We start from the raw sequence: 17,968 nt of genomic DNA, 5'->3' as shown, positions 1-17,968 counted from the left end.
CTCCCACACTGGTCTGGCTGTAAGACAACTTGCTGCAGCAGAAGCTCTTCCACACTGGTCTGGCTGTAAGACAACTTGCTGCAGCAGAAGCTCTCCCACCCTATTCTTGCTGTAAGACAACTGGCTGCAGCAGAAGCTCTCCCACACTGGCCTGGATGTAAGGCAACTTGCTGCAGAAGCTCTCCCACCCTAGTCTGGCTGTAAGACAACTTGCTGCAGCAGAAGCTCTCCCACACTGGCCTGGATGTAAGGCAACTTGCTGCAGCAGAAGCTCTCCCATACTGGCCTGGATGTAAGGCAACTTGCTGCAGCAGAAGCTCTCCCTCACTTCTCTGGCTATAAGACAACTTGCTGCAGCAGAAGCTCTCCTCCACTGCTCTGGCTGTAAGGCAACTGGCTGCAGCAGAAGATCTCCCACACCACTCTGTATGTAATATGAGACTAGGAATGTCCCTCTCTGAAGATCCCACTGAAATCAGGAAAAAGTAAAAATTGGAGGGAAAGGTAGTCAATAGAAGTTTGGCTTTTTCCTCTGCTACCAGGTTGGCCCTAGTACATGGAAAGTGGGGGACATATCAGGGAAAATCCTGCAGCATAATGCTATGGAACCATATCTTTGAAGCAATCCTATTTTTACAAAAGGGGTAAAATGTAAAAAATATCTAAAGGGGCATTTTCTGGTGGGAAGAGGTGGTGATCACACAGACACTGTCATTTCGGGTGCAAAATTTTAATGAAAATTACATATGGGAAAAAGAATAAGATCCGTGGAGTAGCTATAGTGGCTGCAGGGGTTGCAGTGACACCGGGAACCTGGAGCGATTTTTCCCTATATTAGACCATTACTTTTTCTGTGGAGTTAATCCTCTTATTTACAGAGCGATCATATAATAAATGTCTCATTAAACCGGCAACTTGTCCAATCCTCCCTGCCAGGTTGTGGGATTATCTATCAGGATTTTACAGATTTGCATAAATATTTAAACAATTACATTTATGTATATTCCTCTTCAGACGGCTCAGATGTGTTGGTTCCTTCATGGTGGGGTATGGAAAAATCAGGAATAGGGTTCATGGTGGTCAAATCGACAGAATTCCTGGGTTTCCTTCAGACCTGTAATACCTAAGGTCCCCTGCGGGGGCACTGCAGAGAAATTGAGCACTTGCTCTTTGTTCCTCCCCTGACAATCTTCCTGATCATCGAAGATCCCATGATCAGCTATCTGTTTGGATCGATTCTAACAAAAAAGAGTTTGTCCAAATTGAACAGACCCTTTAAGGGAATTATACTGATAATTTTTATGGCAGGGAATAGCTAGATAAGTAATTTCCTTATATTTCATATTAAGAATTTATGGATATTTTTTAAAAAAACAGCTCTGTGGGTGCTGGTTCGGATTAAGGAGATCTAGGTGAAGTGGTGATCCATGGGAAAAAGTATGCAAATTAGTTTTCTATAAAGCAGAAAACTGTCTCTCTAGTGCCACCTATTGGAAGTAGATGGAACTAGAGACATTTTTTCCTTCTAAAATGGAATTTTTTTAAAGGGTTTCTACAGTAGTCTTTAAAAGGATTTTCTAGGCCATCAATGTATGAATTATTTGATTGAGGACCCCCCCTCCTTATTAGCAGAATAAATGGCAGCAGTGCTTACCATGGCTCGCTAAGAAAAATGCATATGACTGTGTCTGTATATCATCCAAGTGAGGATAGGCCACCATGTTCCTTCTGCTAATGTGCTCAAGAAATGCCCCATTTGAGTTGATAGGTGGAAGTTCAGTCCAATTCACAAAGTAGCCATTTAGAGCAAATGTACACCTTCTACCGCCATATTGTTTTACAATCGAACATTCTGTGCTAATAAATTTCTTGATCTATCCTTATTGTGGTCAGAACTCTATATTTCTGGTATGAAGCTCCAAATCTGTATAGATGTAGAGTTAAATAATAAAATTTCAGCTACCCTCAGCCACCACTAGAGGGAGCTCACTGCATACTGATAATACATTGAACTCAGTATTAAAACTGTATGCAGTGGACTCCCTCTAGTGGTGAGAGTAGGAAACCAGAATTTTATCATATAACTCGTATAATAATGTGTCTTTCATTGAACTGAGATTAAAAAAAAAATGAGAAGGTTTTACATCCTGAAGATGAGCGTCAACTTATGTCCTCTTTAACTTTAAACTAATGTGATTCTTATGAAGACAAGTTAATCAGTACTGAGCTGTGTTCTGTACTCTGTGTGTCAGGGACCTTTCCCGCTGGGAATAGTGTGCTATATATGAGCAGTTTTATGCTTTTTATTGTAAATGTGTATTGTAAGAAAATGTATGTTTTTCTGGATTATTATTACTATCTATCAGCAAATGAATCTTAGAAAGTGGAAACAATTGGTCTGTGTTTTTATTTCACATTTCACACTACATCTGTGTATTATATTATATTATATTATATCATTCTATTACAGCATATTACATAATATATCATCTAACAGCTCATCTATCTATTATCTATTCTCTATATCTATTATATATCTCTCATCTATCTATAATCTATCTATCAACTATTATCTATTATATACTGTATCTATTATCTATATATTTATTATCTATTATCATCTATCTATTGTCTATCTATTATCTATCTGTTATCTATATATTTATTATATGTCTATTATCTTTATATTTATTATCTATCTATCTATTATCTATCATCTATCTATTATCTATCTATCTATCATCTGTCTATTTATCTATTATCTATATATTATCTATCTATTAATCTATTTATTATCTATCTATTATTTATCTATCTATCTATCTGTCTATCTATCTATCTATCTATTATTTATCTATCTATCTATCTATCTATCTATTATATATTATCTATCTATCTATCATCTATCATCTAATATAACAATACATCTGATTATAATAATATTATAGATCAAGAGCTAAAGTTCAAAAAAAGTTGTTCTAACACGGTAACGTTCTACGTTTTGCCCAATAATCAATAATGGACCTTGCTCAGGAAAAAAAACATAGAATGATAAACTGTGATATCATAGAAATGTTTTGTGCAACTTAAAGTTAACGCAGTACAGCTCCATGCTGAAAGCGCCTCAAAATGTGCTGGGCCTTTATTGAAAGTCCAGAATTCTGTCTTTGAATCCTAAACTGTGTGCTGCTATTTCAGAATTAAAAAAATATATCTACCGTAATTTGGGCTACCTGCAGCCACCACTAGGGGAGCCCTCTGTATATGAATTAAGGCTACATGAAGCCACCACTAGGGGGAGCTCTATATATGGATTCTGGCTGCAAGAAGTCACCACTAGGGGGCACTAACTGTATATGAATTCTGGCTACATGAAACCACCACTAGGGGGAGCTCACTGCATATGGATTGTGGCTAAACAAAGCCACCACTAGGAGGAGCTCCCTGTATATGGATTCTGGCTACATGAAGAAACCACTAGGGGGAGCTCACTGTATATGGATTATGGTTACATGAGGCCACCACTAGGGGGAGATTACTATATATGGTTTCTGGCTTTATGATGTCACCACTAGGGGGAGCTCACTGTATATGGATTATGGTTACATGAGGCCACCACTAGGGGGGAGATTACTATATATGGTTTCTGGCTTTATGATGTTACCACTAGGAGGAGCTCACTGTATATGGATTCTGGCTACATGTAGTCACCACTAGGGGGGCATTAATATATATGGTTTCTGCCTTTATGATGTCACCACTAGGGGGTGCTCACTGTATATGTATTCTGGCTACATGTAGTCACCACTAGGGGGAGATTACTATATATGGTTTCTGGCTTTATGATGTCACCACTAGGAGGAGCTCCCTGTATATGGATTCTGGCTACATGAGGCCACCACTAGGGGGAGATTACTATATATGGTTTCTGGCTTTATGATGTCACCACTAGGGGGAGCTCACTGTATATGGATTCTGGCTACATGTAGTCACCACTAGGGGGAGATATTTCTTTATATGGTTTCTGGCTTTATGATGTCACCACTAGGGGGAGCTCACTGTATATGGATTCTGGCTACATGTAGTCACCACTAGGGGGAGTGTTATGACCCCAATGGCAGAGGGTCTCAGGAATAATGCTAAGTCAGTAAATACAGAAAACCAGCTCATAGGGCAGTGGTAACTGGGCTGACCATATAACTAATCCTAGCACCACAAATACCAGCAGCCGGGGAACGTTCCTACGTTGATCCTAGACGTCTCGCGCCAGCCGGAGAGCTAACTACCCCTAGAAGGGAAAAGAAAGACCTTTCTTGCCTCCAGAGGAAATACCCCAAAAAGTTGGATAGAAGCCCCCCACAAATAATAACGGTGAGGTAAGAGGAAAAGACAAACATAAGAATGAGCTAGGAATTTAGCAAAGAGAGGCCCACTAGCTAATAGCAGAATACAGAAAGATAACTTATATGGTCAGCAAAAAATCCTATCAAAAATATCCACACTGGAAATTCAAGAACCCCCGAACCGTCTAACAGCCCGGGGGGAGAACACCAGCCCCCTAGAGCTTCCAGCAAGGTCAGGAATCACATTTAGTACAAGCTGGACAAAAATGATAGCAAACAAATAACCCAAAAAACAAAGAAGCAAGACTTAGCTTAATTTAGCACGAACCAGGACCAGCAAACAGGAGCAAACAGAATGTGTCTGATAACACCGATGCCAGGCACTGGACTAAGGTTCCAGAAGGTTTATATAGCAACACCCCTGAAGTAACGACCCAGCTGGGTGCAAACAGAGGGAAGGAAATCCCAGAGTCATATCACTAGTAACCACTAGAGGGAGCCAAAAAAGTCTAATTCACAACAGTACCCCCCCCTTAAGGAGGGGTCACCGAACCCTCACCAAGACCACCAGGGCGATCAGGATGAGCAGCGTGAAAGGCACGAACCAAATCGGCCGCATGCACATCAGAGGCAACCACCCAGGAATTATCCTCCTGACCATAACCCTTCCACTTGACCAAATACTGAAGCCTCCGCCTGGAGAGACGAGAATCCAAGATCTTCTCCACCACGTACTCCAACTTGCCCTCAACCAACACCGGAGCAGGAGGCTCAGCAGAAGGAACCACAGGCACAACGTAGCGTCGTAACAAAGACCTATGGAACACGTTGTGAATGGCAAACGAAACCGGAAGATCCAAGCGAAAGGACACAGGATTAAGGATTTCCAATATCTTGTAAGGACCGATGAAGCGAGGCTTAAATTTAGGAGAGAAGACCTTCATAGGAACAAATCGAGAAGACAGCCACACCAAATCCCCAACACGAAGTCGGGGACCCACACCGCGGCGGCGGTTGGCAAAACGCTGAGCCTTCTCCTGTGACAACTTCAAGTTGTCCACCACATGATTCCAGATCTGCTGCAACCTATCCACCACAGAATCTACTCCAGGACAGTCAGAAGGCTCCACATGTCCCGAGGAAAAACGAGGATGGAAACCAGAGTTGCAGAAAAATGGCGAAACCAAAGTAGCGGAACTAGCCCGATTATTTAGGGCAAACTCAGCCAACGGCAAGAAGGTCACCCAATCATCCTGATCTGCCGAAACAAAACACCTCAAGTAAGCTTCCAGAGTCTGATTAGTTCGCTCAGTTTGTCCATTAGTCTGAGGATGAAAGGCAGACGAGAACGATAAATCAATGCCCATCCTAGCACAAAAGGATCGCCAGAACCTGGAAACAAACTGGGATCCTCTGTCAGACACAATATTCTCAGGAATGCCGTGTAAACGAACCACATTCTGAAGGAACACAGGAACCAGATCGGAAGAGGAAGGCAGCTTAGGCAAAGGCACCAAATGGACCATTTTTGAAAAGCGATCACATACCACCCAGATGACAGACATACCCCGAGACACCGGGAGATCAGAAATGAAATCCATGGAAATATGTGTCCAAGGCCTCTTCGGGACAGGCAAGGGCAAGAGCAACCCGCTGGCACGGGAACAGCAAGGCTTAGCTCGAGCACAAGTCCCACAGGACTGCACAAATTACCGTACATCCCGTGACAAGGAAGGCCACCAAAATGACCTAGCCACCAGATCTCTGGTGCCAAAAATTCCCGGATGACCTGCCAACACCGAGGAATGAACCTCGGAAATGACTCTGCTGGTCCACTTATCAGGATCAAACAGTCTGTCAGGTGGACAAGAGTCAGGTCTACCAGCTTGAAATCTCTGCAACACACGTCGCAAATCAGGAGAAATGGCTGACAAAATAACTCCTTCTTTAAGAATACCAACAGGTTCTGTGACTCCAGGAGAGTCAGGCACAAAGCTCCTTGAAAGAGCATCAGCTTTCACATTCTTTGAACCTGGTAAATACGAGACCACAAAGTCAAAACGGGAGAAAAACAATGACCAGCGGGCCTGTCTAGGATTCAAGCGTTTAGCAGACTCGAGATACATCAAATTTTTGTGATCAGTCAAGACCACCACACGATGCTTAGCACCCTCGAGCCAATGACGCCACTCCTCAAATGCCCACTTCATGGCCAGTAATTCCCGATTGCCCACATCATAATTCCGCTCAGCAGGCAAAAACTTCCTAGAGAAGAAAGCACATGGTCTCATTACCGAGCAACCAGGGCCTCTCTGTGACAAAACGGCCCCTGCCCCAATCTCAGAAGCATCCACCTCGACCTGAAAGGGAAGTGAGACATCAGGCTGGCACAAAACAGGCGCCGAAGTAAACCGGCGCTTCAACTCCTGGAACGCCTCCACGGCTGCAGGAGCCCAGTTAGCAACATCAGAACCTTTCTTGGTCATATCCGTCAAAGGTTTAACAACGCTAGAAAAATTAGCGATAAAACGACGGTAGAAGTTAGCAAAACCCAAGAACTTCTGAAGACTCTTAACTGACGTGGGTTGAGTCCACTCATGAATAGCTCGGACCTTGACTGGGTCCATCTCCACAGCAGAAGGGGAAAAAATAAACCCCAAAAAGGGAACTTTCTGTACTCCAAAGAGACACTTTGAGCCTTTAACAAACAAGGCATTCTCACGCAAAACCTGAAACACCATCCTGACCTGCTCCACATGTGAGTCCCAATCTTCAGAGAAAACCAGAATATCGTCCAGATAAACAATCATAAATTTATCCAGATACTTCCGGAAAATATCATGCATAAAGGACTGAAATACTGAGGGAGCATTAGAAAGCCCAAAAGGCATCACCAAGTACTCAAAATGACCTTCGGGCGTATTAAATGCAGTCTTCCATTCATCACCTTGCTTAATGCGCACAAGGTTGTATGCACCACGAAGATCTATCTTGGTGAACCACTTGGCACCCTTAATCCGGGCAAACAAGTCCGACAAGAGAGGCAAAGGATACTGAAATTTTACAGTGATTTTATTCAGTAGCCGATAGTCAATACAAGGTCTCAAAGATCCGTCCTTCTTAGCCACAAAAAAGAATCCCGCACCAAGAGGGGAAGAGGATGGACGGATATGCCCCTTCTCCAGAGACTCCTTGATATATGAACGCATTGCGGCATGCTCAGGTACTGACAGATTAAATAATCTTCCCTTAGGAAATTTACTACCTGGAATCAAATCTATGGCGCAGTCACAGTCCCTATGAGGAGGAAGAGCACTGGATCTGGACTCACTGAATACATCCTGATAATCAGACAAATACTCAGGAACTTCCGAAGGAGTAGAGGAAGCAATAGACACCGGCGGGGAATCAGCATGAATTCCCTGACAGCCCCAACTTGACACAGACATTGCCTTCCAATCCAGGACTGGATTGTGGGTCTGTAACCATGGCAGACCCAAAACGACCAAATCATGCATTTTATGCAGAACAAGAAAACGAATCACCTCCCGATGTTCAGGAGTCATGCACATGGTCACCTGCGTCCAAAACTGCGGTTTATTTTCCGCCAATGGCGTAGCATCAATACCTCTAAGAGGAATAGGATTTACTAACGGTTCAAGAACAAAACCACAGCGCTTGGCAAATGACAGATCCATAAGACTCAGGGCGGCACCTGAATCCACAAACGCCATAACAGGGTAAGAAGACAAAGAGCAAATTAAAGTCACAGACAAAATAAATTTAGGTTGCAAATTACCAATGGCGACAGGACTAACAACCCTTGTTAGGCGTTTAGAGCATGCTGATATAACATGTGTAGAATCACCACAGTAAAAACACCACCCATTCTGACGTCTATGATTTTTCCGTTCATTTCTAGTCTGAATTCTATCACATTGCATTAAATCAGGTGTTTGTTCAGACAACACCACCAGAGGATTAGCGGTTTTGCGCTCCCGCAAACGCCGGTCAATTTGAATAGCAAGCGCCATAGAATCATTCAGACTTGTAGGAATGGGGAAACCCACCATCATATTCTTAATGGCTTCAGAAAGGCCATTTCTGAAATTTGCGGCCAGAGCACACTCATTCCACTGAGTAAGCATGGACCATTTCCGAAATTTTTGGCAATACACTTCAGCTTCATCCTGACCCTGAGAAATAGCCAGCAAGGCTTTTTCTGCCTGAATTTCAAGATTGGGTTCCTCGTAAAGCAATCCGAGCGCCAAAAAAAACGCATCAATATTCGCCAATGCCGGATCTCCTGGCGCTAGCGAGAAAGCCCAATCCTGAGGGTCGCCCCGTAAAAAAGAAATAACAATTTTAACTTGCTGAGCAGAATCTCCAGATGAACGGGGTCTCAGAGAAAGAAACAATTTACAATTATTCTTGAAATTCCTAAACCTAAATCGATCTCCAGAAAACAATTCCGGAATAGGTATTTTAGGTTCAGACATAGGACTACTGGTAACAAAATCTTGTATACCCTGCACACGAGCTGCCAGCTGGTCAACACTTGTAATCAAGGTCTGCACATTCATGTCTGCAGCAAGCACACGCCACTCAAAGGTAAAGGGGAGGAAGAGAAGGAAGGAAATTAAAAAAAAAAAAACTCAGAATTTCCTTTCTTATTATCCCACTTCTGCAATGCTTTAAACATTCAATATTGGCCTGGCATACTGTTATGACCCCAATGGCAGAGGGTCTCAGGAATAATGCTAAGTCAGTAAATACAGAAAACCAGCTCATAGGGCAGTGGTAACTGGGCTGACCATATAACTAATCCTAGCACCACAAATACCAGCAGCCGGGGAACGTTCCTACGTTGATCCTAGACGTCTCGCGCCAGCCGGAGAGCTAACTACCCCTAGAAGGGAAAAGAAAGACCTTTCTTGCCTCCAGAGGAAATACCCCAAAAAGTTGGATAGAAGCCCCCCACAAATAATAACGGTGCGGTAAGAGGAAAAGACAAACATAAGAATGAGCTAGGAATTTAGCAAAGAGAGGCCCACTAGCTAATAGCAGAATATAGAAAGATAACTTATATGGTCAGCAAAAAATCCTATCAAAAATATCCACACTGGAAATTCAAGAACCCCCGATCCGTCTAACGGCCCGGGGGGAGAACACCAGCCCCCTAGAGCTTCCAGCAAGGTCAGGAATCACATTTAGTACAAGCTGGACAAAAATGATAGCAAACAAATAACCCAAAAAACAAAGAAGCAAGACTTAGCTTAATTTAGCACGAACCAGGACCAGCAAACAGGAGCAAACAGAATGTGTCTGATAACACCGATGCCAGGCACTGGACTAAGGTTCCAGAAGGTTTATATAGCAACACCCCTGAAGTAACGACCCAGCTGGGTGCAGACAGAGGGAAGGAAATCCCAGAGTCATATCACTAGTAACCACTAGAGGGAGCCAAAAAAGTCTAATTCACAACAGGGGAGATTACTATATATGGTTTCTGGCTACATGAAGAAACCACTAGGGGGAGCTCACTGTACATGGATTCTGGTTACATGAGGCCACCACTAGGGGGAGATTAATATATATGGTTTCTGGCTTTATGATGTCACCACTAGGGGGAGCTCACTGTATATGGATTCTGGCTACATGTAGTCACCACTAGGGGGAGCTCACTGTATATGAATTCTGGCTACATGTAGTCACCACTAGGGGGAGATTACTATATATGGTTTCTGGCTTTATGATGTCACCACTAGGGGGAACTCACTGTATATGGATTCTGGCTACATGTAGTCATCACTAGGGGGAGCTCCCTGTATATGGATTTATGGCATGGTTTTAACAGTGGCCGTAGAAAATTGTCTTCAGTCAGCTCCCCCTAGTGGTGAATGCAGTGTCATAGCAAGAAAGAGAACCAGTCCAATGCCCTCTCTCTGTGGAAGGTGCAACACTGAAATATTAACTTCTTTCCCCATCTGTCAATCCTCCTCAGCCTCAATTAGTTTAATCCAAATCTTCTTTTTCTTCCCTTTTGAGAACTAACGAGCAGACGGTTATTTTATCTCTGACAAGTTGATAACGTCTCTTGCATTTGCTGTTCCATATTCATGATTTGTCACTTTAGATATAAGTTCAAAAAGCCTACTTGTTTCCCTCAGAAGACGCATTAATACATGTTCATAGCTATTTATACCATTCACAACGTGTGCAGACATTAAAAACACAATATAATTCATCTAACTGTTCACTCTTTTACGAAATTTGATACAAAATAGTGTTACAAAAATGCAAATTCTTCAAAATTTATGATTTTTTGCGCAAATTTAGAAATTCTCCTCATTTTTGTTTTTTCCCCCTTTGTGACTTTGTAGAGCAAAAAAAAGTTGCATGTTCCGCTAAAATTTTGCAATGCCAGGTGATAAGAGAGGGGGATACTGGAGCACAATTGTGCAAAAACTTGGCAATTTTCTGAAAATTGAACCAGCGGAAAATATCTGGAGATCTGAAATCTCAGCCATAATGTCGTACATAAAAATAGCAACACAGTAGGACTCGTGAAAAATGGTAACAAAAAAAAACAAAAAACTAGATTAAAAAAGGTACAGATGCAATAATGAATTGGGTACTAAATTTTCAAGACAAAGTTGTGGAACCACTCACTCGAAGAGTTTTGATCTCCATGTGGAGCCAACCAGAGGCGCAACTTACTGTTCCTGGGCCCTAAAACAAAAACCTGTAATAGGACCCCAGCTACCTTTGGCCATACTGGTGTCTTATATGGCACTTGGGATCCGGCATGTCCAATTTAAGCAGTTGATCCTATTGTTCTTCAGAAGATTGGCCACCATCAGATGAGTTTGTCACCGACTCTCCTTGAGAAAACAGCAGTAAGGTCAAGTGTCCTTGAGTATGAGGAAGTTGTGATAGATAGCTGTCAGCCAAAACATTTCTCAGCCAACAGCTATCTAATGAGTATAGGTTCTTTGGAACACGTGCCGTTCAAGGAATCGTCTACTAAAAAGGACCTTCACGTTTGAGTTGGACAAACATCTTGACCTTGAGGAGAAGGCCATTTGTCCTCACCTCTTCTTCATCTTCTGTACCTTACCTTACTTTTATTCCAAGTGTTAAGAAGAAAAACAAACGTCGGCAGTATTGTCCATCAGACCTTGCCACCTATAGGCTTTCTGATGGTCCATGGGATGTCCACCACTATGTTGTATGTTCAAAGGAACCAAAAGTTGGAGCCAATGGAAAATTATGTGTGTAGACCAAGAATCGGGTATGTTTTAAAGGTTTCATTTCCTATCAGGTGAGTATATTGGCACCAGACTTTCCAAATTTGTACATGGGTAATCAATAATATGCCTACATTTATCTGGTCTAGAACCTTGATTTGCCACCATAACTCTGTAGCTTTGATTACGGACATGGCAGAAGAGTCAAGTCCTGTAATGATGACCCGTATACCAAAGAGCAAAAGTTGGGCTACCACTAAACATTTACTCCATTGGCAGTAAAGCAAACATGGCAAATATTTGGCCAAACTCTGTTTCTCCAGACTAGAAGAGTCTTCGAGAACTTGAGTAAAACCATTTATGACATTTCGATGTTCTTCTTATACTCACTTGAGCTTGGCCACGTGCTACAAAATTTCTCTTGTTTCAAGGTTTCTTATGGAACTGACTAGGGAGTTAAGGAGTGCAAAGGTAGCAGTCATACTCAGGTTCTGGTGCCTCAAGAAGTCCAAAAAGCTCCTCGACCACATTTAAAGGCACCAATATAATAAATAATATATGTAAATGGGGGGACCTTATTTCACGTATTGCACTAGCGCCCCCAAAATGTCTAATTTTTACATCTTGAATTGCCCCTAATATTTTTGTCCATTTGTCTGGAAAATAAGACTAAGTCCAATATGGGCAAACTCCACATACAACGTTGCGGAATATTTTGGAGCTTAGTCCATGATATTCCGCAGTGGTACACTCATTTGTAGAGAAGAAAGTTTGCAAAATAACTTTCCAGGAAAGAGGAAAACACTGTAGGTGTTCAATAAGCTGACGAGGAGCCAGGGGACGGATCAGCAGAGCAGGCATCTGTCTGAGAAATTCAACATTTTTTGGCTCCATCGCTCTGGACGGACTGCAAAGGAGAAATTTCAAGGCAAGGAAAACGTACGAGCAGTCAATTTAAAATATTCCAGATGTGAGAGGCTGAAAAACAGGATTAACTGCATAGTGATAGCAGACACGTTGGGCAAAGCGATACCTTCTGCAATAATTAATATTTGATGGAGTAAGAGACAAAGTGAAGATTTCATTGATTGATTTTTAGAGGGTTCAGTAATAAAAATAAATAAATAAATAAACAGCCCAAAACGCCCCAGGAACAGATTGGATGAATGGACTGTCACTCACACAACCAACGGTCGAGCACACTACAGATTTCATAGGACGGCTGAGCTGTCACTCACAGCGTCCCAAGGCCATGGTCAGTTATGAAATCGTGACACATACACAGCAAAAGGGCCATGATGAGATACCACATAATGAAGTGCAAGTGCAAATACATACATCACAGATAAAGTGCCAATAGTGCTTAGGTTGTGAAGGTACCTGGTTCAGCGTGAGAAAAAAACCCTGCTAGGTCCAACAGGCAGTTCTCACTTATAGTAAAGGATCCCATACAGCTACCAATTCACTTTATCTGTGATGTGTATAGTATTTGCACTGGCACTTTATTATATGGTATCTCTTTGTGGCCCTTTTGGTGTGTATGTCTATGCACATGTGTGGTTCATTAATTGCATCTACATTTAATTACGCATGACCTCCATTGGGTCCTCTAGGAACACACGATGGTGAGAGGGGGTGCCACATCTTGCGTACTTTATTTAGGGTGCCAATCTCCATGGACAGTATTAGGTCTTCCTTAGCCTTGTATCCTTACCTACTCAGTCCTGTAGTTTAAATGGGGATATATTAAAATGGATATAAAACACATAGTTAAGCTGTCACGAAATACAACGACCCAACGGTGGGGTCGGTCAGCAGACGGCAGAACAAACACACAACAGGATAGTATAGGGGAGATGTAGGCCCTACCGATAGGGAAAGAGGCATGGTCACCTCCTGCTCAAACCTGAGCCTGTCCCTGAACTCCCCTAACACCCTAACTGGGTCCTTCCCCCCACTGCTGTCAGGAACCTTGTCCCTCGCTGTCACCTTACACTGCCCTGGCTAGTGCACTGGCTGGCAAGGGCGCTAGCCTCACCACTGCAGATGGAACAACACAGGGGACAGTGACAAACACGAGACAGACAAGGAAAAAACACCACACTTAGCTTCCACACTCTGCTGCCAAGCTCCACACCACAGATGACACAGAAGCAGGTCTCCAAACTCCAGAAGTAGCTGACACCAGAGAGCTGCAACTGCACGCTGGTCTCCATAGAATAACTCTATCACCAACAGTCAGCTGATGCAGTTGCAGCAGGCTTCCAGCAAACTGACATTAACCCTCGCTGGTCCTGAAACGAAAAAAGCTACTTTTAAATCATAGTGGAACCAGAGCTGCCACGCATCCAAAATTGGATTGTGACATAAGCCATATTAAACATGTCAAAACACTCCAAACGGAGAATGAGTAGATAACTTACATTACATGTGTATTGTGACAAAACACTCCGGGATCGCCTTTGCTGGGGTCAAAGGTCACGTGGTTAGTGCATTGAACTCGGAGGCGTACAGCAGGTTTCTGAGTAGACTGACCTCCGGTCAGATTTATTAAAGTGAAAGCAATACAGATGAAAACAAAACATAAAAATAAATCCTAGCCTGTCCGGCGCTAACTAAACAAATACGTTGCTATCTAACAACTGGGGGGGCTTCTCCCACCCAGCTAACATTACACAGATCATGAGCACAGCTCTCACTCACATTTGTCTCACACAGACAGGCATTCTGTGTGCCCCAGGCTGACGCTGGAAACCCCCAGCTGGTCATCCTTTATTCCTACACTTATTAACCCCTGAGTATCCTGAAAATACTGAGCGGCCTAATTCACATAGGACAAGTACCTGGGCGATATATACCTGCCCCCGACTACCAGGCCGACATGACTCTTACATATCCTCCCCCCCTGCTCAGACCACTGAGGTCGAGCAAGAATACTCTCGAAGCAGTGTACTCGGGACAGGGCATCAGCGTTCCCCATCTGCACCCCGGGGCGGTGCTCCACCGTGAAAGAGTAAGCATGCAGGGCAAGGAACCACCGGGTTTACCTGACTATTACGGTCCTTGTGGAGGTGCATCCACTTGAGAGGGGCATGGTCCGTGACCAGCCTAAACTTCCTACCTGCCAGGTAATACTTGAGGGAGTCGAGAGCCCATTTGATAGCTAGGCACTCTTTTTCAACCACAAAATACCTCTGCTCATGTACATTCAATTTCCGACTGAGGTAGAGGACCGGGTGTTCGACTCCGTCCCTTACCTGGGAAAGTACAGCTCTGACACCCATATCAGAAGCATCAGTTTGCACCACAAACTCGCTGCTGAAATCAGGAGTCACTAGTACGGGCTGAGAGCACAAAGCCCGTTTCAGACTGTGGAAGGCCTCTTCAGCCGCTGAGGTCCATTTTACCATGATGGAATCCCTCCCTTTGGTAAGATCCGTCAAGGGGGTAGCCATGGCTGCAAAATTGGGTATGAACCGGCGATAATAGCCGGCAATGCCCAGGAAAGCTTGAACTTGTTTCTTGTTCACTGGTTGCGGCCAGCCCTGAATTGCCTGTATTTTGTCGATCTGGGGTTTAACCACTCCTCTGCCAATCACGTAGCCCAAGTATCGGGCTTCTTCAAGCCCGATGTGACATTTCTTGGGATTCGCCGTTAAGCCTGCGTCTCGCAGGTCATCAATCACCGCCTGTACCTTCCGGAGGTGAGCTTCCCAGTCCATGCTGTAAATTATGATGTCGTCTAGGTAGGCAGAAGCGTACTGCCTGTGGGGCCTCAAGACTCGATCCATCAATCTCTGGAACGTTGCTGGGGCTCCGTGAAGTCCAAACGGCATGTAGATATACTGGAATAGCCCTTCCGGTGTAGCAAATGCCGTCTTCTCTCTGGCCGCCTCGGCCAGAGGGATCTGCCAGTACCCCTTTGTTAGATCCAGGGTCATAATGTATCGGGCTTTACCAAGCCGGTCGATCAACTCATCGACCCGGGGCATAGGGTACGCATCAAATTTAGAAACCGCATTCAGTTTCCTAAAGTCATTGCAAAACCGTATGGAGCCATCCGGCTTAGGTATCAACACGATTGGACTGGACCAGGTGCTGTGCGACTCTTCAATGACTCCTAAGTCCAACATTGCCTTCACCTCCCGGGAGACGGCTTCACGGCGTGCTTCCGGAATCCGGTATGGCTTCACATGAACTGTGACACCAGGCTCTGTGACAATCTCATGTTTCACCAGCTTAGTCTGGCCAGGTTTTTCTGAGAAAAGCTGTCGGTTCTGTAACAAAAACTGCTTAACCTCAGATTTTTGTCGTTCAGAGAGAGTCTCGGCAATCTGCACCTCCGGTACGGTAGGTGAGCAAACCGGACGGGGCAGATCCGCTGTTAGGGCAGAGCGGTCTTTCCAGGGTTTTATCAGATTCACATGATAAATCTGTTCTGGTTTTCTCTTACCAGGCTGGTACACTTTATAGTTCACTTCACCAACTCGTTCCACGACCTCAAAGGGGCCCTGCCATTTCGCCAGAAATTTACTATCCACCGTAGGGATTAGGATCAACACCCTATCCCCGGGTGCAAATGTACGGACCTTGGCACCTCTATCATAACTTTGCCTCTGGGCTCCCTGGGCCTGTAACATATGGTCCCTAACAATGGGCATGACAGCAGCAATACAGTCCTGCATTTGTGTTACATGGTCGATCACCGTTTTAAAGGGAGTGACTTGACCTTCCCAGGTTTCTTTTGCGACGTCCAACAGTCCACGGGGACGACGGGCATATAATAGCTCGAAAGGCGAGAATCCTGTGGAAGACTGGGGAACTTCCCTAATGGCAAACAGCAAATAGGGTAACAAGTAATCCCAGTTCTTCCCATCTTTGTCTATCGCCTTCCGGAGCATCTGTTTTAAGGTTTTATTGAACCGCTCAACCAACCCATCTGTTTGAGGGTGATAGACAGATGTGCGCAACGGATCTATTTGTAAGAGTCTGCAGAGCTCTTTCATTACCCTCGACATAAAGGGAGTCCCCTGGTCGGTGAGTATCTGTTTTGGAATTCCTACCCGACTAAACACTTGCACCAATTCTTTGGCGATCGTTTTGGTAGCAGTGTTACGCAAAGGGATGGCTTCCGGGTAGCGAGTGGCATAGTCCATGATGACGAGGATATGTTGGTGCCCATGTGCGGACCGGGGAAGGGGCCCAACCAAATCCATCCCAATTCTCTCAAAAGGGACCCCAATGATAGGGAGGGGTACCAAAGGGCTACAGAACCGAGGTTTAGGTGCCGAGATTTGGCACTCTGGACAGGACTCACAATAGTTACGCACATCATTGTGTATTCCAGGCCACACAAAACAATGCGATATCCTTTCTGTGTTTTTTTGTACCCCCAGATGTCCCCCCATTATATGTCTGTGGGCCAGGTCCAGTACCTTCCGCCGATAAGGTTTGGGTACCACTAACTGTTGCACAGTGTCTTCCCCTTTTTTTTCTACCTGGTAGAGTAAATCATTTTCAAGAACCATGTACGGGTACGCTAGCCTAGTGTCAGGTTCTATGGGTACCCCATCTATCATTTTTACATTTTTTCTAGCCTGAGTCAGGGTAGGATCTTTCATTTGTTCGCTGTGGATGTCATCCAACTGGACTCCCAAATCTGGCAGGCAGGGTGCCGGATGGCTGTCTGCCTCTGCCCCTCGCTGAGTTTCCTCAGTTTCCTCAGTTTCCTCAGTTTCCTCAGTTTCCCCCGCCATAACTGAGAAGGGGTACTGAAGGTTAGGTTCAATAACCTCCCCAGCAACATCTTCCTGTGGGGTCTCGTCTAGGAAATCGGGACCTCCAGATGGCATGGGGGAAGGTTCACAGCTACCGTGAAGGAGCAACTGATTCTCCCACAACTGCCAGAAATAGGGAAAATCCCTTCCCAGGATTATATCATGTAACAAAGCGGGTACGAGTCCCACTTTGTGTTGCACAGACCCATAGAAAGTGGAAATCGATATGACCGCTGTTAGGTACGAGCAGGTGTCACCATGCACACACGTTACAGAAAATTTGTCAGACGAACCAGATGGAAGTGCCACCAGACTAGCTTTCACCAGAGTCACCACACTTCCAGAGTCTAGTAATGCCACAACATTTTTCCCATTAACCGATAATTCACACAGGTGTTTCGCTGTATCATTTTGACCCGCATTCACACTCACTAGCCGGGTCACCAAAGACATGCGTTTTTTAGAGTCTGTAACTTCGCACTGCATGGGTTCAGTGGTAACAGGACAGTTCGCAGAAACATGGCCCTTCTCATGGCAACGGAAACACCTAACAGGTCCCCTACTGAGACCACCGTCCTACATTCTCAGTCTCGGAGCG

This window comes from Ranitomeya variabilis, chromosome 5, assembly GCF_051348905.1.
Source record: "Ranitomeya variabilis isolate aRanVar5 chromosome 5, aRanVar5.hap1, whole genome shotgun sequence".
NCBI classification, from domain to species: domain Eukaryota; kingdom Metazoa; phylum Chordata; class Amphibia; order Anura; family Dendrobatidae; genus Ranitomeya; species Ranitomeya variabilis.
The sequence above is the reverse complement of the archived record's forward strand: the minus strand, read 5'-3'. Positions refer to the sequence as shown.